The sequence below is a fragment of the Schistocerca cancellata genome, chromosome 3 (genome assembly GCF_023864275.1).
Source record: "Schistocerca cancellata isolate TAMUIC-IGC-003103 chromosome 3, iqSchCanc2.1, whole genome shotgun sequence".
NCBI lineage: Eukaryota > Metazoa > Arthropoda > Insecta > Orthoptera > Acrididae > Schistocerca > Schistocerca cancellata.
Genome location: NC_064628.1, coordinates 651,675,789 through 651,698,192, shown reverse-complemented (window position 1 = coordinate 651,698,192; position 22,404 = coordinate 651,675,789). Strand labels below are relative to the sequence as shown.

Below are 22,404 nucleotides of genomic sequence, written 5' to 3'. Positions count from 1 at the left end.
AGACAGAAGACTTCTCAGAGGAGTAAGTACAGGCACAATTGAAGCAGTTAAGCCCGAGGAAAGCAGGGGGGTGCGACCAGCTAGAAAATGCAATACTACTTCAGTTACCACAAGCAGCCATTCGCCCCAGCGCCGCGATCTTCAATCGAATCATGCAGACTGGCAACTTCCCCTCTGCATGGAAACATGCAGAGGAGGTTGCCATACCAAAACAGGGCAAAGACACCAGGCTTCCACAGAATTACAGGCCGATCAGCCTTTTACCAGCAATCTCTAAGGTATTTGAGTGCCTGTACTCTAAAAGGCTAATGCTTCATGTAAATGCGGAGGAGCTGATCCCGCCGGAACAATTCGGCTTCCGACGTGGACATAGCACAGAGCAACAGCTGTTACGTCTTGTGGAGGATGCGATGGGTGCCCTGGAGAGTCGACAGTACGCAGGGGTAGTGCTGCTTGATGTCTCTAGGGCCTTCGATTGTGTGTGGCACAAGGGCCTCCTCTACAAACTGTTTGCAATGGGGGTACCTACGCCACACGTTCGACTCATCAAGTCTTACCTTAGTGGACGAACGTTCAATGTCCGTGCGGGAGTGGGTATATCCACAGCAAGGCCAATACAGGCGGGAGTGCCACAGGGTTCTGTCCTTGGCCCCCTGTTGTACTCCTTATACACCTCGGACACGCCAAAGGCTAACAGAGTCTCGCTCGCATTGTACACCGACGACACCGCGTTGTATACCAGAAGCACGAACGTGAACCTCATGCGCCGCCGCCTGCAGACGGCATGTGAAGCTCTAGGTACATGGGCCAGCAAAAGCCAGGCAATCATCATTACGAGGAAAATAATCCCCATCGACCTACAGCCGGTGCGGATCATGGGAGGCCCCATCACATGGACCCGCACTACGAAATACCTTGGGGTGACCCTAGACAGGCGGCTCACATGGGGACCACACATAAGGGACATTGTGGGTAAAGCCTATGGCAGATTGAGAGCGCTATACCCAATCCTGAACCCGAAGACAACCCTACCCACACGCTGCGGCATTACGCTGTTTCTCGCCCTTATAAGGCCGGTGATGGAGTATGCGGCAGTAGTGTGGGGCAACGCGGCAGACTGCCACATCCGGAGATTACAGGGCCTCCAGGGTAGAGTACTTAGGATGATCATGAAACTCCCGCGTGAATTTCCCACTAGGGAGTTGCATACCATCACTGGAGTGCAGCCAATAAAGGAAAGAATAAGACAGAACGCTCAATTTTTCTATGAGAAATCACAGCAGTCAGAGAACAGACTGGTCTCGAACCTCGGGAACCAGATACATAGAAGGGGCACCACAAGATGGCCCGACCTGCTACGGCAGTAAAAACCACTACAGTAACGATTATTAACTAACATAAAATGCTCATCACAAAATAGGACCAACACACACGATAGGCCCACTCAAAATACATATTAGGAAACGCAGGAATAGTGCAAACCACTTAACTTGCTTAACCTAGAGATAGTCAGGCACTATCCAACTAGGTAAAGAGCGGTGCATGTTTAGTAGTTACCTAGAAGTATGTGTGTGCATCTTCCTAACACACAACACGAAAATGACACATACTTTCTTTCTCTTTGCAATGCTAAAGATTGTTAAATGAAGCTCTAACTATCTGCAATAGAAACTATACTCACTAGCATAACCACTAATAAACACGCAACTACTTTTCACAAAAAAATTTATATATATATGAGATACTGATATACAGCTGTAGTGTCACTGTCAGTACTGAAACAAATGACTATCTCCAGGTGTCTGCCTGGCACACAAAAAAGGTCAGTTAAAGAAATGAACAGAAATACTACAAGCATTTTATGTCTTCTGGTAAAATTTTACAAGAGCATATTGTCTATTTAGAGCTGTCAGTTCATAGCAATTGTCCACAACATACTCAACTTGAAGAAAGTGTTCAAAATATCCTCTGCTTCTACTCATATGAACGCAACAGATCATGAGCAGTTGCATACATAAAAAAAAGGCAAATTTTAATGTTAAGAAAACACCTGCAGCTGTTATTTTAAGAGCTTTTGTGAAGCCGTGGCCAGTCTTGTTCAGTGCTGCATATTGATATGTATCCAACAAATACTGCTGACTGTGCTTAAATCAAGCCAGATTGTTGGACTATGCTTTTGTCAGACTTGTCACACCATAAGTTGTTTAGCCTATCACTTGGTTTGAATAAGAATCTATGAACTTTTTTTTTTCCAACACAGGTTCAAGGAGTCTGGTAGTGGTCTTCTGTGCAAAGTTTTCTCAAAGGTTTGGACTGGATACACTGATCCTACAACTAAATTCATTCGATAGGTAGCTTTGATATAATTTGCATCACAAAACTTTGTGCGTCCTACACTGCACCACCATTTATGGTGAGGAATGCTCAGGCTTGATTTTATAAACATCCAGAAAAAATACCAAAACTTACTTATGGAACCAATGGTGACGTGTGTCAGTGCTCAAAACCCAATAGTTATTTTTTTCCTCAGTGATTCCATTTCATTTACAGTAGTCGTAATTACACTCCTGTCTGCTTCTTATTCATTCATTTTCCAGTCTGTCTTAATAATTCTCAATTTTCATCTCTTCACTGTTCTGAGCCTCATCATATTCTGAATGGTCTTAAAATTAAAAGTTTATGTCTCATTTATAAATCAAAGCTGGAAATAAACACTAACTGTGGACCATATTAATCTTCTGATTTTCATGGTGGTTGTCATAAATGTAAAACTTCTGGGTGATTAGGCCACATCACGTTCCTCTTCAAAAATTTTCAATATTCAATGCACTGACTGCTCTGCTGGGATCACCTTCAGGAGTCTTTCGGTGTCCTTGCACTTGGCTGAACACTACCAAAAATCACACCTATATTCACTTCCCCAAGCTGGAATTTTTATAGAAAATTTGGAACAGGAGGGAGTAATGTGGATAACATCTGTTATATGTCTGCACAGGAAAGAAGACTGGACAAAATAATCCACAAGAATACTTCTGATTCTGCAAAGAGCATAATATTTTGGTGATTGATCCAGCCACCATCATCAGGAACTCCCACTAACAGCAGCAACAGGACCAGTGCTCCCAATAATAAAAGCAACAGAATCAATCGTCAAAATATTATGCCTTTACGCACATCAACAGCTAGCAGTACATCCATAGATTTCTTGTTTTACCACAAAATAAGAAATTGAAGAACAACGATTAATTTGAGTGCTACAAACTTTGGTCTCCGATGTGGAATGGATCTAATAGGGATGTACTGGAGTGCGGCAAGATTGGCAACAATTGTCCCTATAACAACACAGTATCCAAGTTAAGCAACAGTCTACTATGAACAATTTCAATATTTTGTACGAAGGGCTGAAAATCAGCTAGAAGCTAAATACAAACAATGCTATTTTCCATCAATATGTTTTTTTGTGTACACAACAATCCCAAAATCATCATCATCTTGAAGCTAGAGTGAGAAATCTATCTTTCATTCCTAGATGTGTTGATCTATAGAAAACCTGACAATACTCCCAGACAATAGAGTGTAAAGGAAGCCTACAGATTCAAATAGTATTTATACAGCAACTTGCACCACCACCCAGCCCAAAAAATAGCAGTGCTCAGCACACTTTCCTGACGTGCCTTCCACAACAGTGACAATTACAGCTTGGAATCAAATCTGAATTTATTAAAAGAAACATTGGTGGTCAACAGCTATGATCGCTTTTTCACTGACAGGACCCAGAAACAAAATTATATTAACATTGTGAAAAAAAGGTAATTAGTAATCTCCATCCCACTCAAAGAGTACCATTAATTAGTAGAGTAACTGCATAAATAAAATCCTTTCGAAACATGGTACTGAGACTAAATTTTTCAGCCAGTAGAAAATATAAGACTCACTCTGGTTTACACTGTGGGAGTCTGAGAAATAGCACTGTATATGCTCATCGCACTCTTAGTGAATAAGTTAATAAATGAAAATAATGAAGGACAGCAATATCATTTGCAATCATAGGTATATGTATGAAGGATTTTATTAGAGTAAGTTTGCTGAAAACAGCACCATGATCAGAGTGGTAGATCACGAGATACTTCAATTTTAACTAAGCATGAAATTGAAATTTGTGGGACGCTGTGAAGGCAGAAAGCTAACATTGTCGTGTTAGTGGGATGGCAATGCACTATGCCCAAGGGCACCACATTATCCTGGAAGGCTGGAGTACCTGGTTACAAAAGATGTCTGAGGTCCGGCATACGGATACAAAAGTCACAAATGAGAAGTAAGATGCAATTTTCGAGGGCACTCACCATTTGCAATCAACAAATGGACAAGTCCAAGGAGGGGATGAATGATGAAACAGTCTCTTCAGAAAACACTTTTTATAAGGATAAGAACAAAGTGAGATTTATTTCAAAGTGTGTTTCTAAAAAGTCTCCAATGGAGGAACCAACAGATGACACTTCAACTTTCTTAGAAAAACTATCAAAATTGCTTGTCCAACATCACAGTACACTCAAAAGTTATAAGGACTGATAGACCACTGCGTAGAGGAGAATGCATGGGGGCTTGACTGAGGTTGGACCTATGTCAAATGACAGTCAACCATGGTTACAAACAAAAACTTTGTATTAGTTTATTTGATGTTAAACAAATCCGAATTCATTCACTCACACAAGCAGTGCTTTTAATTAGTGTTTAAGAGTGTATTTTTGCTGGTGATAGTATCTGCAGACTTAAATGAAGATAGTTTAATTGAACAAAGTTTATGGCACATCATATGTCATCACTCACTCAACTGTTGATAAGGGGGACACTGCTAACTATTCAGTGGTGTACTGACTCACTGTTGCTATTGATTGTCAATAATAGCCATGTGGTCAAGACTAGAGGGATTAGCAGATTCCAAATCTATCCTGGTGTTGTGTGTATAAGGCCCATGTGGTAGAACAGCAAAGTAATAGTAAATTTATGTGCAAGTAGATAAATTTTGGTGCTACTGTAAACTTTGCATAAATGCTGTGAATTCTGTGCACCAACTTACATGGAGGGCAAAGAGCTTAGAGAATATAGCCATTTCTACCGTACCAGTTTGTTCTCTATTTAATGGTGCACATACTCCTTTCCAAGTGTTATTGTAGGCACGGGAGATTCAATTAGGTGGACAGATGGGAGTGAGGAGTATCTACAACTGCATCATAGGTAAGGACAGGTGGGTTTAATAGGTCAAAATTGTGCAGCTGGACTTCATGGATGCAGTATCAGGAGGTAGGTCTGAGTCAAAATTAAGTTTTGTATCCCTGTTAGATCACCGTTTACCGTCACAATTTTAATTACACTGCTAATAGCAAAAGAAAGACCACAGACCTTTTTAGACAAGGAAGTTGCTCCACAATAAAAGATATGTCATCTATCTTCATGCTAATCATAGCTTAAGAATGCAACATGTAAGGTGTAACCTAGAACAGATACGAAGAACCTAATCAAATATAAATGAATTTTTGTGACAAAAAATGGCTACTCAAGGTAAGCTGTGAACCCATTTTAAAAAACACCAATAATAAATAGTTCTTACACAAGAAATGGTGAGTGCTTGACCCACAGCATACCATGAACAGACAACTCTGGAGTAACACGCGGAAATACCGCCCTGTTGCACATGCGCAGCAAGGTGCGCCCGCCTCAGCCAAGTCATAGCTACCATAGTCATAAGATGCAATGAAGTGAGAGTTTCATCTAAATTAAAAATTTTAAGTGCCTGCCAGCAAAGAAGGTAGGGGAACATCTGTCCTGTAGGCCGGGACGCTTGGTGTACATTCTCTCATCACTGCTGTAAGCACTATTTTTACACCATGTTCTCAACCTCCCTTGAGTAACTGTTTTCTATCACTGGGGTTAATTTATATTTTATTGGGTTCTTAGTATCCCTGTTTGTTCTAAGTTACATCTTGCACATAGACCACTGTCAGTTTTTTTTGGCGGTTGCTTTTTTACATTATGATCAGCATGAAGGTAGGGGACATCCATGTTTTATTGAATGATGGTTTCCATGTCTAAAAAGGTCTGCTGTCTTTCTTTCATTATTTTAATGCAATTAAAATTGTGTTATACAGGGTGTTTCAGAAGTGATGGTCAATATTTAGGTACATAACAGGAATGATCATTCGAAACAAAAAAGTCGAGTAAACATAGGCTCTAAAACGCATACCTTAAGAGCTTTGAGCAATTCTTTATCTTCGATACTGTGTAAAAATGGTTCAAATGGCTCTGAGCACTATGCGACTTGACTTCTGAGGTCATCAGTCGCCTAGAACTTAGAACTAATTAAACCTAACTAACCTAAGGACATCACACACATCCATGCCCGAGGCAGGATTCGAACCTGCGACCGTAGCAGTCGCTCAGTTCCAGACTGTAGTGCCTAGAACTGCACGGCCACTCCAGCCGGCAATACTGTGTAACATACTGTGTAACAAACTGTGTAACAAATCTCTCTTACTGCAAGCTCTTTGCTTTCCATATTTTGGGAAGTGGTGTAGTATGGACCAAAATAAGAAAAAAAGTCCAGTAAACACATGCTCTAAAATGCATAGCTTAAAAGTTATGAACACTTTTTCATTAGAAGGATTGTGTTTGAAAGTAGAGAAAATGGACAAATGCTCATAAGTCTTAAGGTATGCCTTTTAGAGCATGTGTTTACTGGACTTTTTTTTCTTGTTTTGGTCCATACTATCACTTCCCAAAATATGAAAAGCAAAGAACTTGCAGTAGAAGAGATTTGTTTCACAATATGGTAGATAAAGATTTGCTCATAGCTTTTTATGTACGCGTTTTAGAGTCTGTGTTTACTTGACTACTTTGTTTCGAATGATTATTCCTGTCATATCCCTGAATACTGACCATCACTTCTGAAACACCCTGTATCGTTTAACCTACGTAAGACAACAGAAGTTTTTGTGTCTTATTTATGTCAACTGTTTGGCACTTCAGGATCTGACTCTATAGTCACAAAACTAGTTGTGAACCCATAGATCAATAAATCTTCTCACATTGTCTGTTGCATTTATTTATTATTCAACAGGATTCCTACAGCTGTAGCTGCCCCATTCACCAAGCAATCTGGAAAGAACATACAGGTGAGACCAAGAGGACACTGAAAGAACAGATTAAAAAGCATGGACACCACACTTGTATAGAACAAGGTGTGAAATCTGTGAGACACCACACAAGTAGGACTGCAACCACAATACACATTACGATATTGTACTTGTGCTACCCAAAAAATGTAAAATTTACAGAAGGAAAGTTTGAATAGTTGAAATCTCCAAGAACAAATATCATTTCAATAGAGACAATGGCGATTAGCTTTCAACTTAATGGCTCCACACCATCACTGAGCCACAATGTGCAAGGAGTACAACCAACCAACAGGAAGCCACCTCAGTGGCACATCTACATCTACATTTACATCTACGTGATTACTCTGCTAATCACAATAGAGTGCCTGGCACAGGGTTCAATGAACCACCTTCATGCTGTCTCTCTACTGTTCCACTCTCGAAAGGCATGCGGGAAAAACGAGCACTTAAAATTTTTCCGGGCGAGCCCTTATTTCTCTTATTTTATTGTGATGATAAACAACCAATATTTTGGTAAACATTCTTTCATCTTCTTTCACTACTGACTGTCGCTGCATATCTCTTTATGATGGCCCACCAATGCCAGCCTGATGAATGTTATCCAATAACCCTGCTTGCTTGGTTTGCTACACTGTCCAGCCATGTGAAGACGCCTACAAAAGGCCCCAGCAGATGGAGTTGCAAAGTCTACAATTTAATAGATGACCGAATCACCCATATTTGAACTTCAATGATCACACACTGTTTATTCCATACACATAGTAGATAATGTTTAGATTTTTTTTTTTTTTTTTTTTTTTTTTTTTTTTTTTTTTTTTTTTTTTTTTTTTTGCTCATCTGTTTGATGCAGCGCACCCAACAGTTTTTACCCTCTACAGTTCTCCCAAGTATCTTGAGGTTATTCCTTGACGTCCTAACACTTGTTCCATCATTCTGTCCCTTCTTCATGTTAACATTTTCCATATGCTCCTCTCCTCACTGAGTCTGAAGAATCTCCTTTTACCAATCCACCTAATTTTCAACATCTTTCTGTAACACATCCCAAACACTTTGATTTTCTTTTTTTTTCTGTTTTCTGACAGTCCACGATTCACATCCATATGGTGCTTTGCTCCAGAACTACACATCCAGAATTTTTTTCCTCAAATTAATCATGATGACTAAAATAGTAACATTCTTTTGTTCAGTGAAGTCCTCTTCACCTGTGATAGCCTCCTTTGTATGTCATCCTTGCTTCATCTGCCATATCATTTGGTTTCCAAGAAAGCAGAATTCTTTCACTTCATCTACTTCATAGTCAACCAATATTGAGGTTAATTTCATTACTAATCTCATTTCTGCTGAATCTTATCACTTTTTTCCTTAGTTTTACGTTAAATCCATATTATATAGACAGCTCATTCCAATCAGTAGGTTCTGTAATTCTTCCTCACTTTCACATCACATCAGCAAATCTTTTCACTGATATCCTTTCACTCTGTATTTCAATCCCACTTCTGAAACTTTCTTCTATTTTCATTACTACTTCTTCAATCTACAGATTGAACAGTAGGGGCAAAAAACTGAATCCCTACCTTACACCCTTTCAACTGGAGTTCTCCATTCTTTATCCTCCATCCTTACTGTTCTCTTTTGGTTTTTGTATGCAATGTGTTGTATATTGCCTGGCTTCAGATGCTTACACCAATTTTCCCGAGAATTTCAAACATTTTGCACCATTTTACATTATAAAATGCTTTTTCTAGATTCACAAATCCTATGAATGTCTCTACATTTTTGTCAAGTCTTGCTTCAATTACCAAGTACGTCAGAACTGCCTCTCTGGTGCCTTTGCCTTTCCTATATCCAAATTAATCTAAATCAAAAATACCCTCAATTTTCTTGTTTGTTCCTCTGTATATTGTTCATACAGAAACTTTCACACAAGAGTGTACAGCTGATTGTATGATAGTTTTTGCACTTATCTTCCCTTGCTACCATCTGTAGTGTGGGAATGACATTTTTCCAGAACTGTATCTACAGTCACATAGATTCCACAAATCAACTTGGAAAGTTGCTGGTTGCCACTTTTTTCCCAACGATTTTAAAAGTCCCGAAGGAATGTTTTATCTATGTCTTCTGCCTTTCTGATCTAAAGTTTTCCCGATCTCTATTAAATTGTGATCCAAATACTCGACGCCCTATATGTTATACCCAGAGGCCTGTGTAGATGCAGATATCTGCAGTAATTGTTACTTTGTGGATAAAAGTGTGTACTGTTGCAGTTATCCATGGGTTATCTGCAAATGTCCACAGCAAGAACTCTCTTGTAATTTTAAAGAACAGTATAAATTTTATTATAAGTGTTTGTCAAATTGTGGTACCTGTCGTTACTGCTTGAATTATTACTGCTCTTCTGTTGTGATGTTAGCTGAAAGCTTGAAATCTGTGGGCCCAGGTAAAGCAGAAGTCTGATCCCTCCTTTACCTTCTAGCTACAGTCACTCCAGCTGCACCCAAGGGACCTGCACCTACGACTATACGCATTGCCACAACTTTATCTTTCACCCAATCCTTTAAACTCATTCTGGATTACAACCCTGGCCACTGGCTACCAGACAATTGCAAGCTTTCAAGTTTCTGCTGCCTTCAGTCAACACTTTGTACAGGCTGAGTGAACATGTAACAAATGTGTCTGAGTAAACATTAGCGAGGTTGCTTTAACAAAACGAGTACCACGGACATCATTTCATGTAAGGTGAAATAACATTACTGCCAGAAGCCCATTTGAAATCACTGATTAGGAAGAAATTTGCTCATGTATTTGATGGCAATGAGAAAATCAATAGATGTAGGGGTTTGTTTTGTGGGTAGAAAAATGTGTTCTTACAATGGACGCAAAACTGGGACTTCAAATTTGTTGAAACATGCATGTGAGGCTGAACAAAATAGTGTAATTACTTTCTTAAATACTAATAAAAACAAAAGTTTTTGAAGTCCCACTGAATTTTAAGGTAGTTGTACCAAAAAGCTTGTCTTCTTGTCAGCAAAGACATTTTATCTTCAGATGGATGGAGATGGATTTCTCAAGACAGTGCAGTTTGTTTTTTATGTGAGGGCCAAATACAGTGCAGAGTGTGCTAAGGAATTACTACTTAATCCAACCAGCACTTCAAGAATTTTGAAGGAAACCACAAATTGTCTATGAGAAGCTGTTTCTAGAGGTGAAGAATGTTTCTAGATATGGAGGAGGGGCATAGGATGATTCATATCACAAAACAAACTACTTGGCAATAACTGCCCATCACATTAACAGTGAAGAAGGAAAACTTGAGGATTGTATATTGTGCACCAGATATTTCAAGAGTGATATTTTTAAAAAACCTAAAGAAAATACTGAACATGAACTGATAAAGATATCACAGTTGTTCTATTTTTTCAACACTGTGAGAACCATGTTTGTTGCTGATAGTGGCCCGAACACTGTAGCTGCACTTCTCCAATGTTAAGATACTCTCATGCTCAGCACACATCTTAAATACTGTGCTGGAGTACACAAATCAAGGAGATATAAATGGTGATACGTATGATGTACAAAGGTTAATAAATTCTTGTCAATCTGTCACAACTTTTTTAAAATGATCAGGTATTCATAAATGCCTGCAAAGATACTGAAACAGGATGTGGACATACAATGGGACAGCAAACTAGACATGCCTGAGCCAATTAACATGCAGTGGTTCGAACTTCTAGCAATTCTGTGCTGTGTCGTCCGAACAAGACACAGCCAGCACAAAAGCACCACTGGCGCAAAGATGCGAGCTGGTGCCAGTGCCATAGAGACTCACCACTTGCGTGCATTCCACCAGTGCCACGGGAGCGTCGAGAATGAAGATATTGACTTCGCTTCGGCCATCTGCCGCCTGAGTGCAATCTGCTAATGACCGGACAACGGACAGAAGCCTACTCGGAAGATGGAAGAACAGCTCTCACCGACTTGGTTATAGATCATTGTCCAGGGCTGACTTAAGCAGGGGACCTCGTCTAGTGAACTCTTAGAAGTGAGCAGACAGTTGTTGTAAGTTACATTTGCTATGTACTGTGAAGTATTCCTATGATTATTTGCACCTAGCCATTGGCGGGCCTTTTATTGTGTTATATTGCATGCAGTGTTGGAGACTTCCTTATTCAACTAGTCACAAAGATAAGTAAACCTTTTTAACTCATTTGTGTGACTGTTACTAACTTTTCAAAGTATACCTCCAACTCTTTTGATCTCTGACCAATTCATTCACTTTTACTATCTGAAATTTACTGTAAAACTCAATTAGTCTTTCTCCTCTCTCATTCCTATTAGTGAGCCCATATGCTTCCAGAACTCTTTCTTCTATTTACTCCTATATCATAGCATTCAAATTACCCACGAAGTCCACATATACAGGGTGTATATAATTAAAGTTCCAGTTCCAAAACACTGTAGAAAGAGAACTACTGCCAAGAATGTCAAAATTGAACAGCACATTATTGACACAGGGAGAAATGTCATGGAACAAAGAAAATTTGACCAAGATATTACCAATAGATGGCACTGTAAGCATCAGGATGTGAACACCAACAGACATGCGGCACATGGGTCTTCCTCAGTTTGGGATGCCCAATATGACTGTCTCAATCAAGGATCATGGTCTGCTGATAAAGCTCTTTTACGAGAACAGTGACTGCACGCCACTAGCCCTGCAAAAATTCTGAACACTTGGAGAAACTGACTACAAAATTTGAAAAGACAGGTTCTTTTGAAGTGCAATATGGCAGAGGGAGGAAAGCAGTTGATCCGATGTCTATTGAAGATGTGGCCACAGCATTGCAGGAGGGGTCCAGTGGCGGTGTGCAAACATACAGAGAACATGGAACTGCCTGAACGTTGGACATGCCTACAAGCACAGTGCATAAAATCCTGTGAAACATCTTCCATTGCTATCCCTACAAAATCACCCATGTTCAGGAGTTGCTTCCTGCTACCCCACCAGCAAGATGAACATTCACTTTGTAATTTCTTGCTCACATGGAAGTGGACAATGAATGGCCAATGAAAGTTCTGTGGACAGATGAGGCTCCTTTCCATCGGCAAGGACATGTGGACATGCAGAATATGGGCAACAGAATATCCACATGTACATCAGCCAGTATCACTTTATCCTGCAAAGGTGACTGTTTAGTGTGGGTTGACAGCACTGTTTATCGTAGGGCTATACCTTTTTTTTTTGAGAAGGGGTTCTGTTACTTGTACAGTCATTGGTAAACACTATGAGAGTCTTGTGCACTGTCATTGCAACCTTTCAACAGTGTGGATGCAAGGGTAGGACCATTTTTATGCAAGATGGCACTCCTCCACACATTACGCAGCCCCAGTGAATCAGCTGCTGCACACGAATTTCAGCATTGCTAGAGATATCAGCCACCATTTCCCTACAGCCTGGTCATCTAGATCATCTGATCTTAATCCATGTGATGTCTTGCTGTGGGATTATCTGAAAGATGATGTGTTCAGTGCTTCAACTACGAATGTAGCAGAGTTGAAAGCACACATCGCATAACACATTCTGACCATGACCCCCCCCCCTTCCCCAAGCCAATCCGATCTGTTGCGTAACAATAGCATACTGAACACATCTTGCGCCAGTCTCTCGACAGTTAGAAACAGATGTCACTCTGCTTTTTATGTGGTTTTGGGTATGAGGACAATTAAAATTTGATGCCATTTTACTTTATATGTAGTGTTTGGCCTCAGGATCATTAAAAACTGATGAATTTCTGCTATGTGGTTTTTCAATTCAGGATAGTTAAAAACCAATGTCTCTCTTCCAAGGTGGCACAACTCACCTTGGTGGATGGGCTTACCTAAACAACAGTGTCACAACTGTTGGCTGCTGAACTTGTGCAGTCATGCACACTGAACGTCATGCATGGTGCAATGGGCTGTTGTATTGCAATTCATCTGTCATTTGTAGGCAACCCCATTTATGTTAAGATGTTTACAAATGCTGCTAATAAAATTTTTGTTAAATTTCCTTTTGTTCAAAGACTTTTATCCCAGTTTCAATAATATGTTGTCCAATTTGGGCATCTTTCTGAGCAGTGGTTCTCTTTCTATAGTATTTTGAAACTAGAACTACAGCTATCATCATATCTATCTATCTCCCTCCCTCCCCCCCTCCTCCTCCCCACATGTGTACCTGAACTACTGTTGTTGACACTAATTTATTGTTGGTTCTGATGAAAATATATTCCAATCACCGAAATGTTCACTGTGACTCATTCTCTGCCTTCTTATTCATAATAAATCATACTTCCTTTACACCATTTTCTGCTGCTGTTGATATGAACCTACACTCGTGTGTGAAAAAAACCTAATTTTCTTTTGATTTCACTTCATGGACCCACTCTATAACTAGACTGATCATCTGCATTTTCCTTTTCAGGTTTTCTGGCTTCACAATTATAAAAAGTACCCAAGACAATTTTTACTTATCTATTTATATCTTCTGTTGTCTATCCGTTCACTGTCTTCAGCTGTCCTAAATAAAAAATTCAACTGGTTCTATAAATGTATTGTTAGTTTGAACAATTTTTTCTTCAGTTTTTTGATTATATATTATTTTACTCTTACCGTATGTAAGTTTTCAGATCTACTTTCAAGCTTTCTCTGATAAAATTTTCCATTCACTGTGATGTTTGTTTATCTGCACTAGAGAGGAACTTAACAACTGATCAGCTAAATGTGTGGGATGCAAAAATCTTCATTTACCACACGTTCTTTCATTGTTTCCTCACTCAAGTATCTGAAAGTTTCATCTAGGATTTCAGAGAATAGTTTTGGTGGGAAAGATTCTTCTTGTCTCTCATAACTTTAATTCTCCAATATTCTGACAAAGTCAAACGGAAGATGCAGCAATGATGTGCATGTCCTTCAGGAACAACTTCACATATCTATGTGATGTAGCAGCAGACTAAGCCCATAGCCAAAACAGTAAAATATGGAGTGAGGGAACTTTTTATCACAGTATCCCAGTAGTAAGAGCAGTTTTCTTACTGTGTTCACAGCAGAGGAGCAAAGTTTTTCATATCTACTTCTGCCAAGAATTTATTTTCAAATTTTGGATCCATTTATACACAGATGAAGACTTGAAGCTGGAAGATAAATGGCACATAAAAATTTATTTTTATTACTTAACTGAGTAATCCACAAAGAAAAAAGAAAAAAAAAACACTACTTCTTGGCTGATAAGTAAATTGATCTTTTAACATTTAAGGCAAGAATGCAACAAGACTCTGTATTTCAACAAAGAGTGGTAGTGCAGAGGACTCTGTTGTGGAATGAGGAACTAATACAGAACCTTATTCAAAACAGAATTGTAGCAACACAAAATGACTGTAAGCACGGAAATACAATGATTTTAAATATAGAAAATTACACTTTCAGAGGCTGACGATGCACGAGAAGGAATTGAAAATAATAAATTAAGTACAAAATCTAATGAGATAGCCACACTGGTATAAAAACAAACAGAAATATTAAAAATAAAATTTAGAAAATATGTACCCACTATTTCAAAGATTAGTGTAGAAATAAATCACTTTACCAAGAAATGACCTACTCATAACCTCAACACCACCCAAAAAATAATATTTAACCTTCAGAATTTCATAATTACTTTTAAAGGAAGCAGGAAGTCTAATACCATTGAAATTACAGTGGAAGCAACACAGATTGAAGAAGTTAGAAACCATTAAAATTATATGGAAGCAATACAGATTAAAGAAGTTGCAGAGACAGAGATTGTATTAATGGTGTGTAAACAGCGAAACATCAGTTACTACACATGAGTGAGAAGCATTCAAAAACTCTGTGTCAAAACTGAAGAAGCTGAAACTGAACACAAAAAAAAAAAAAAAAAAAAAAAAAAAAAAAAAAAAAAAAAAAAAAAATTGCAATATTGTCCACAAGTGAAGATGTGCATGCGTGTGTATGGAAAAAATGTAGCTATTGTTAGTCAAAGTCAGTAGTAAGGTGCTGAGCACTGGTAACAAGCAGTCATTACATATATATCTTCCGAAAGCCACATTGTGTAACATGGCTGAAGGTATGTTATACTAATATTAGTGATGTCCAATCCTATTCCAATTTGCGTGCAGAGTGAGGAAAAAATTACTATCTATATGCCTAAGTACACATCCCAATACTACTTTCATGATCCTTATGCACGATATACACAATGGGCAAAATAAAACTGACCTGAAAAACATTTACAATAAACACTGACACCTGACTGACCCTTGTCACAAAAGATGTTGGAAATGGCCACCACTGATATTGATGCAGCACTGTGTTAGATTTGAGACATTTATAGCAGCTCTGGTTGAGGAATAGCAGTAATCGCTTTTTCAATGTTCTGCTGTTTCTCTTCCAGCGTGTGAGGGTTATTTGAGTACACCTGATCCTTCAATTCGGTGTATACGACAAAATCACACAGGGATCAGGCAATCAAGGTGGCCCTAAGATTGCACTGTCTCTGTTGACTGTCCTCTTTTCATTGAACATGTCCTGCACTCTTGACTAGGTTATCTAGGCAGTGTGTTGTTGCTTCATCTCACTAGAACTATCAATACACTCATTCATCTTCTATGAGTTGATTGCCATATGGATTGAACCATTTCCACACATACTGGTAGGCATTAACAATGCGATGAACGAAATCATCTTACACTGTAGACACCAGACACTGAGCACCAAACGCCAATTTCTAGATTATGCAACAACTCTTCAAAGCACTGACGGGTATTTTCTGATGGCATAATGGCACATTTTCTAGTGGTTCACATACCATGACAGAATGAGTCACGTCTTATCTGAAGAAATGAAGAACTGAGGATCCAAAAGTCCAATTCCCCTTAACTCAGAAAGCACTGGCAAAACTGAACATGATAGTTTGTCAGTATGCTTTAATTTTGGCAAGAAAGAAAATATGTAAGGATACAGATGCAGGTTCTGTTTGGAAATCTTTCGACAAAATTATCTCTTAATTTACTACTACAAAGATAAATGATGTCGACATTTCACCAGATTTTGTTCTAGGTTTTCCTTCAATCTAGCAATACAAGGGTGGTTTGAAAAGTTCTTGCAATCACAACGAGAGGTCAGTGCTAGTGCAATGAGTTGTTCGCATGATATTCATTGGACTGTTGTCTGTAAATACATATCATGTCAGCGGTCTTGGGAGAGAGCTGTGGCTTTGTTGTTGTTCCCACCTAGTGATCTGTGAAGATGGGAAGGGGGGGGGGGGGGAATTTCGAGATTTGAGCAGTGATTAAGTACTTCGTAAAGGAAGGTATGAAAGCAAGGGACATTCATGCCAATTTCCAGAATACACTGGGGGACTCTGATCCTTCATATTCTACTGTTGCCAAGTGGACAACTGAATTTAAATATGGTCAGGAGAGCTTAGATGATGATCCACGCAGTGGTCGGCCAAGATGTGTCACTTTTCCAGAAATCATTGCAAAAGTGCAAAAAATGGTCATGGAGTATCACCAATTGAAAGTGCGTGGAATTGCTCATGCCTGCCACATATTATCTGAAAGGGTATATCACATTTTAACTTAAGAATTAGAAATGAAAAAATTATCTGCAAGATGGATGCCGCGTCTCTTGACGCTGGATCAAAAATGCATTAGAATGGACATATCAGAACAATGTTTTGCCATTTTTAGGAGAAACGTACAAAATTTTTTGCACCAGTTTGTGACCACAGATGAAATTTGGGTGCACTACTATACCCCAGAGACAAAACAACAGTCAAAGGAGTGGAAATACACTGATTCTCCACCATCAAAGAAAGCAAAGACAATTCCTTCAGTGGAAAAGGCCATGGCAACAGTGTTCTGGGATGCAAAGAGGATTGTTTGTAGATTATCTCCCCACTCGGCAAACAATTACTGGAGAATACTATGCTAACCTCCAGGACAAATTGCAACAACAGGTACGCGAAGAAAGGCTAGGTTTAGCAAGGAAGAAAGTCATCTTCACCAGGACAAAATTACACGAACTAAGGTATGAATTGTGGCCACACCCATTTATTCACCTCATATGGCTCCGTCAGACTTCGATCTCTTCCCAAAACTGAACATTTTTCTTCGTGCATGAAGATTCACTTCAAACGAAGAACTGATAGCCAGAGTTGACAACTATTTTGCAGAACTGGAGGAAACTCATTTTCGAGATGGGATCAAGGCACTCAAACATCGTTGGACCAAGTGCATTAACTAAAAGGATAAAAAAAAAAAAAAAAAAAAAAAAAAAAGGGGGGGGGGGGGGCAGTGACTTAAGTACTTTTTTCCGTTCCGAGAACTTTTCAAACCACCCTCGTATTTTCCAGTGTTCAAACTCTTTTTCAATAGTTCACCGTTACTGTTTTAATTTGCTACAGAGCCTGTTTCACATCATTTTTCCATTAACTTTTGCACTACAGACTGCTGGAAGTTTTGCTAAGAGAGTTCCAGTCAAGCTCTTGTGCAATCAGTTCCGCATGTTTCCCAAGAATTACACTTGACAGTGAACATATGCTGTTTTAGCATGAGCACCATTTTGTGTTGCATTCAATTAGTCATTGAACATGTTTGCTCCTTACAGTCACCCAAACACAATGAAATGGTGAGGGCAGAGAATGCAGAAGATGTGCATGGCACATGACACAGAAACGTAACAGCAACCGATTCCTGGATCTCAGTCATAGTTTCCAGCATTTTCTGTGATTGACAGTTCTCCTGTTCATTAGTAAGAGTTGATTATGCATTGGTCTCATGAATATTATTCGGACCAATTTCATTTTGCCCATTCTATATGGGTAAAACCTTGCGCCATATCCTCAGATACTGGTTATATGAATCCCCACGCCAGACTTACACAAGGTGCTTCAAGGTTTCTATGTACTCTTAACAATATTTATTATCCTGCAACAAAAGTTGTGAACAAAAATCTAAGTCCCATGTGGCAAAACAGTACACACAATGAATTAGAGTAGCTGTGTCACTAGCTATGATGTGTTATCCTATGCAGCAGTGCCCCTACTGGTCATATGCTGAGTGGGCTTAATCAGTTGATTTCACCTGTAAAGGTCATCTGACTATGATAAAGGGTAAGTGGTGGTGATGTACCTTCTGCATATGAATCACCATTGAATTGCCACAAAGTTCTGTTGTACACAATTAAGTAATACTGTCTTATTGAACTTACGCAAATTGTGAAACAACAACAGCATATTAGATAAACTGTGGCATATTGGTGCTTCATTAACTTATCAGTGGTTGTACTGTCATAGAGCAGGTGGTTTGCACTGAACATATGTAACTATGATGTGAGCACTTTCATACACGACACTGTTAGTACTGACAACATGGGCATTGACATATGAACCCGCAAATTAATGGTATCACCGAAATTCACATACACTCCTGGAAATTGAAATAAGAACACCGTGAATTCATTGTCCCAGGAAGGGGAAACTTTATTGACACATTCCTGGGGTCAGATACATCACATGATCACACTGACAGAACCACAGGCACATAGACACAGGCAACAGAGCATGCACAATGTCGGCACTAGTACAGTGTATATCCACCTTTCGCAGCTATGCAGGCTGCTATTCTCCCATGGAGACGATCGTAGAGATGCTGGATGTAGTCCTGTGGAACGGCTTGCCATGCCATTTCCACCTGGCACCTCAGTTGGACCAGCGTTCGTGCTGGACGTGCAGACCGCGTGAGACGACGCTTCATCCAGTCCCAAACATGCTCAATGGGGGACAGATCCGGAGATCTTGCTGGCCAGGGTAGTTGACTTACACCTTCTAGAGCACGTTGGGTGGCACGGGATACATGCGGACGTGCATTGTCCTGTTGGAACAGCAAGTTCCCTTGCCGGTCTAGGAATGGTAGAACGATGGGTTCGATGACGGTTTGGATGTACCGTGCACTATTCAGTGTCCCCTCGACGATCACCAGTGGTGTACGGCCAGTGTAGGAGATCGCTCCCCACACCGTGATGCCGGGTGTTGGCCCTGTGTGCCTCGGTCGTATGCAGTCCTGATTGTGGCGCTCACCTGCACGGCGCCAAACACGCATACGACCATCATTGGCACCAAGGCAGAAGCGACTCTCATTGCTGAAGACGACACGTCTCCATTCGTCCCTCCATTCACGCCTGTCGCGACACCACTGGAGGCGGGCTGCACGATGTTGGGGCGTGAGCGGAAGACGGCCTAACGGTGTGCGGGACCGTAGCCCAGCTTCATGGAGACGGTTGCGAATGGTCCTCGCTGATACCCCAGGAGCAACAGTGTCCCTAATTTGCTGGGAAGTGGCGGTGCGGTCCCCTACAGCACTGCGTAGGATCCTACGGTCTTGGCGTGCATCCGTGCATCGCTGCGGTCCGGTCCCAGGTCGACGGGCACGTGCACCTTCCGCCGACCACTGGCGACAACATCGATGTACTGTGGAGACCTCACACCCCACGTGTTGAGCAATTCGGCGGTACGTCCACCCGGCCTCCCGCATGCCCACTACACGCCCTCACTCAAAGTCTGTCAACTGCACATACGGTTCACGTCCACGCTGTCGCGGCATGCTACCAGTGTTAAAGACTGCGATGGAGCTCCGTATGCCATGGCAAACTGGCTGACACTGACGGCGGCGGTGCACAAATGCTGCGCAGCTAGCGCCATTCGACGGCCAACACCGCGGTTCCTGGTGTGTCCGCTGTGCCGTGCGTGTGATCATTGCTTGTAGAGCCCTCTCGCAGTGTCCGGAGCAAGTATGGGGGGTCTGACACACCGGTGTCAATGTGTTCTTTTTTCCATTTCCAGGAGTGTACAATAATCCATTCTCATTAAGGAGAAACTCACATGGGCATATTTGCAATCCAAACCCAAGTGTTTTCTATCTATTTCTACAAACGAAAACTTGCCTTTAAAATGTGCCCTTCTTGACACAATTTGCATGTCAGCCAATTGCTACAATCATAAAACAAATATGATATGCCACCTACCACATGAAACTGCCAACCTATACAATTGTTTTTATACACTATGTCGTACTGTTGTCTTTACAGCCATAATATGTGCACTAAGATTAAGATTTTATTAACAATAAGTAACAATTCATGCACCTTCATGAACTACTAATTATCAATTTTTCATTTTTAGACAATACCACAATAGCTACTTTTGTCCACCACAAAAGCAATTTTTTCCAGAAAAGGGAATAAGGGGGCAGCAAATTTGGCCACTTTCAGACATCCTATCAATTCTTTTGAATGACCTAAAAGCTAAATAATAAATAAACCACATCTCTCCCTCTAAATGCATATTAGCAGAAATTTAACCTGGGAACAATGTTCAATTTCAGTGACTGTTATACAGACAATCTTTTAACAGTATGTGGCACAAGATGAAAGATCACCATATGTCCTGAAGTATTTTAATCCTTACTTCAGTCATATAAGATCTATGAGAAATAAAGAAATGTTCATGATTAAAATGTTAGTGTCGGCACACAAAACAAATCATCCCATCAGTTCACTCAACTTTTCACAAAATTAAAATTTTCTTTCTAGTTGAAACTTCTGATCAAAGGACACCACTGTGATCACAAATGACATCATTTCTGAGAAAGACTGGTGTCATGTCTAAAGAGACTGTTTCAAAAAGATTTCTTTCACAAGGTGAGCAATCACTGGCAAAAATATATCATTAAGCAAGTCCACTACACAGAGAGTATGTAACATCTAATATCAGATTTATAGATAGTTGTCTCATTCACATACATTCTGATCTTCCAATACTGTATATTTTGAGAGTATTAACTACAACAATAATGTGCCCTTAATTCATAAATGAAAAGCAAGCAAGTTGGATGATTTAAATATTAATTTGAATGCGTCAGTAAAGATAGTGTCCGTGTAGAAACCTTGGACGGTAGATGCCCAGACTGCAGGGCACATGTGGGGAGAGCAGTAGTAGTGGGAGTTATGGGCAAGCATTTTTGCGGAAATGTGGAGCGCTGGAGGAGAAGTGCCGTTCTGAACTAAAGCCTACATCCACATCTTTTGTAAATATTAAATGGAGTCCCTCCATGCCCACACTTGCATGGTAACCATCCAAAATGATCTGTCACCTTTTTTATGGTTAGTATCTAAAAAGCATTCGGCCGAAAATGCAGGAATTTATTTTCACCTGGCTTGTTAACCATTTGTAACTTTCAGAGAAGTCATGAGTGGCGAATTTTGAGTAAAACCTATCCATTTCTCTGGTTGCCATGTTAAAAGGCGCTTCTTTTGCCAGAACACAGCACATTTTACGCAGTCTCATTTCATAAACATGTTGTGTAGACAATTTCAACAGAATTCTGAAACAGTGGTTTATTAAGTTTGTTAAGAGAGGAACTGAGGAAAAGCAAGGTCAGAAGCTCATGAAAAAGCACATCCTCAGTACAAAAAATGTGTAGTGTCTTCACTTTTGTTCCAAAACCCATAGCATTTCTTGTTTCACCAGCTTAAAAATTACATTCATCAAACAAGTCTGTAGTTAGTGAAATAATACAGCTGACAATGATGTGGCAAAATACCCCCCTCTTTTTGTGCTATCAACTGCCAAATCGCATTTCAATATCTGAAACCGTCGACGAAATATGAGAAATGTTGTGAATATTTCACTCTCACTTTATAGCTAGCATGGCGTGATAATACGAGTGTGCTGCACCAGATCAGTTTTCTCGGGACTGGTGACAAACACTTCTACCCAAGTCTAAAGAAAAATTCAATGTGTCAGCTAAATTTCATATGCAGCAACATATTATGTAATAAGCATCAAAAGTAAAATCATAGCAATTCATTGTAAACTTTTCTGAATTTTGCACAGCGTCTTACTACCACATAAATATCACAATAACTATGACCATTAATTAAATAATGGGCGCACCATCAGGAACGTACAGCAAAAATGAAATAATTATACCAATAGTTTCTGTAAAACTGTTTGAGAAAGATTGCAGGGCATGTGCCTCACTTTTGTCATTGCCTGCTGGCCGAAAGGTGGCCAACACTTGTCGGCCTCCCCTTCTGAACAAAAGAATGAACTCGCCTGGCACTTTTGGACAAAAATTGGTCACTGTGCATCGGCCACCATATCCTGTGTGGTCTC

General features: G+C 40.0%; 1 protein-coding gene across 3 annotated transcripts in view; it reads right to left on the bottom strand.

Annotated features, from left to right (window-relative positions):
- The window catches only part of LOC126175610 (CCR4-NOT transcription complex subunit 9), a 72,475-nt gene that overhangs the window by 29,492 nt on the left and 20,579 nt on the right, over nt 1–22,404 (bottom strand). The gene's annotated exons all lie outside the window — the stretch shown is intronic.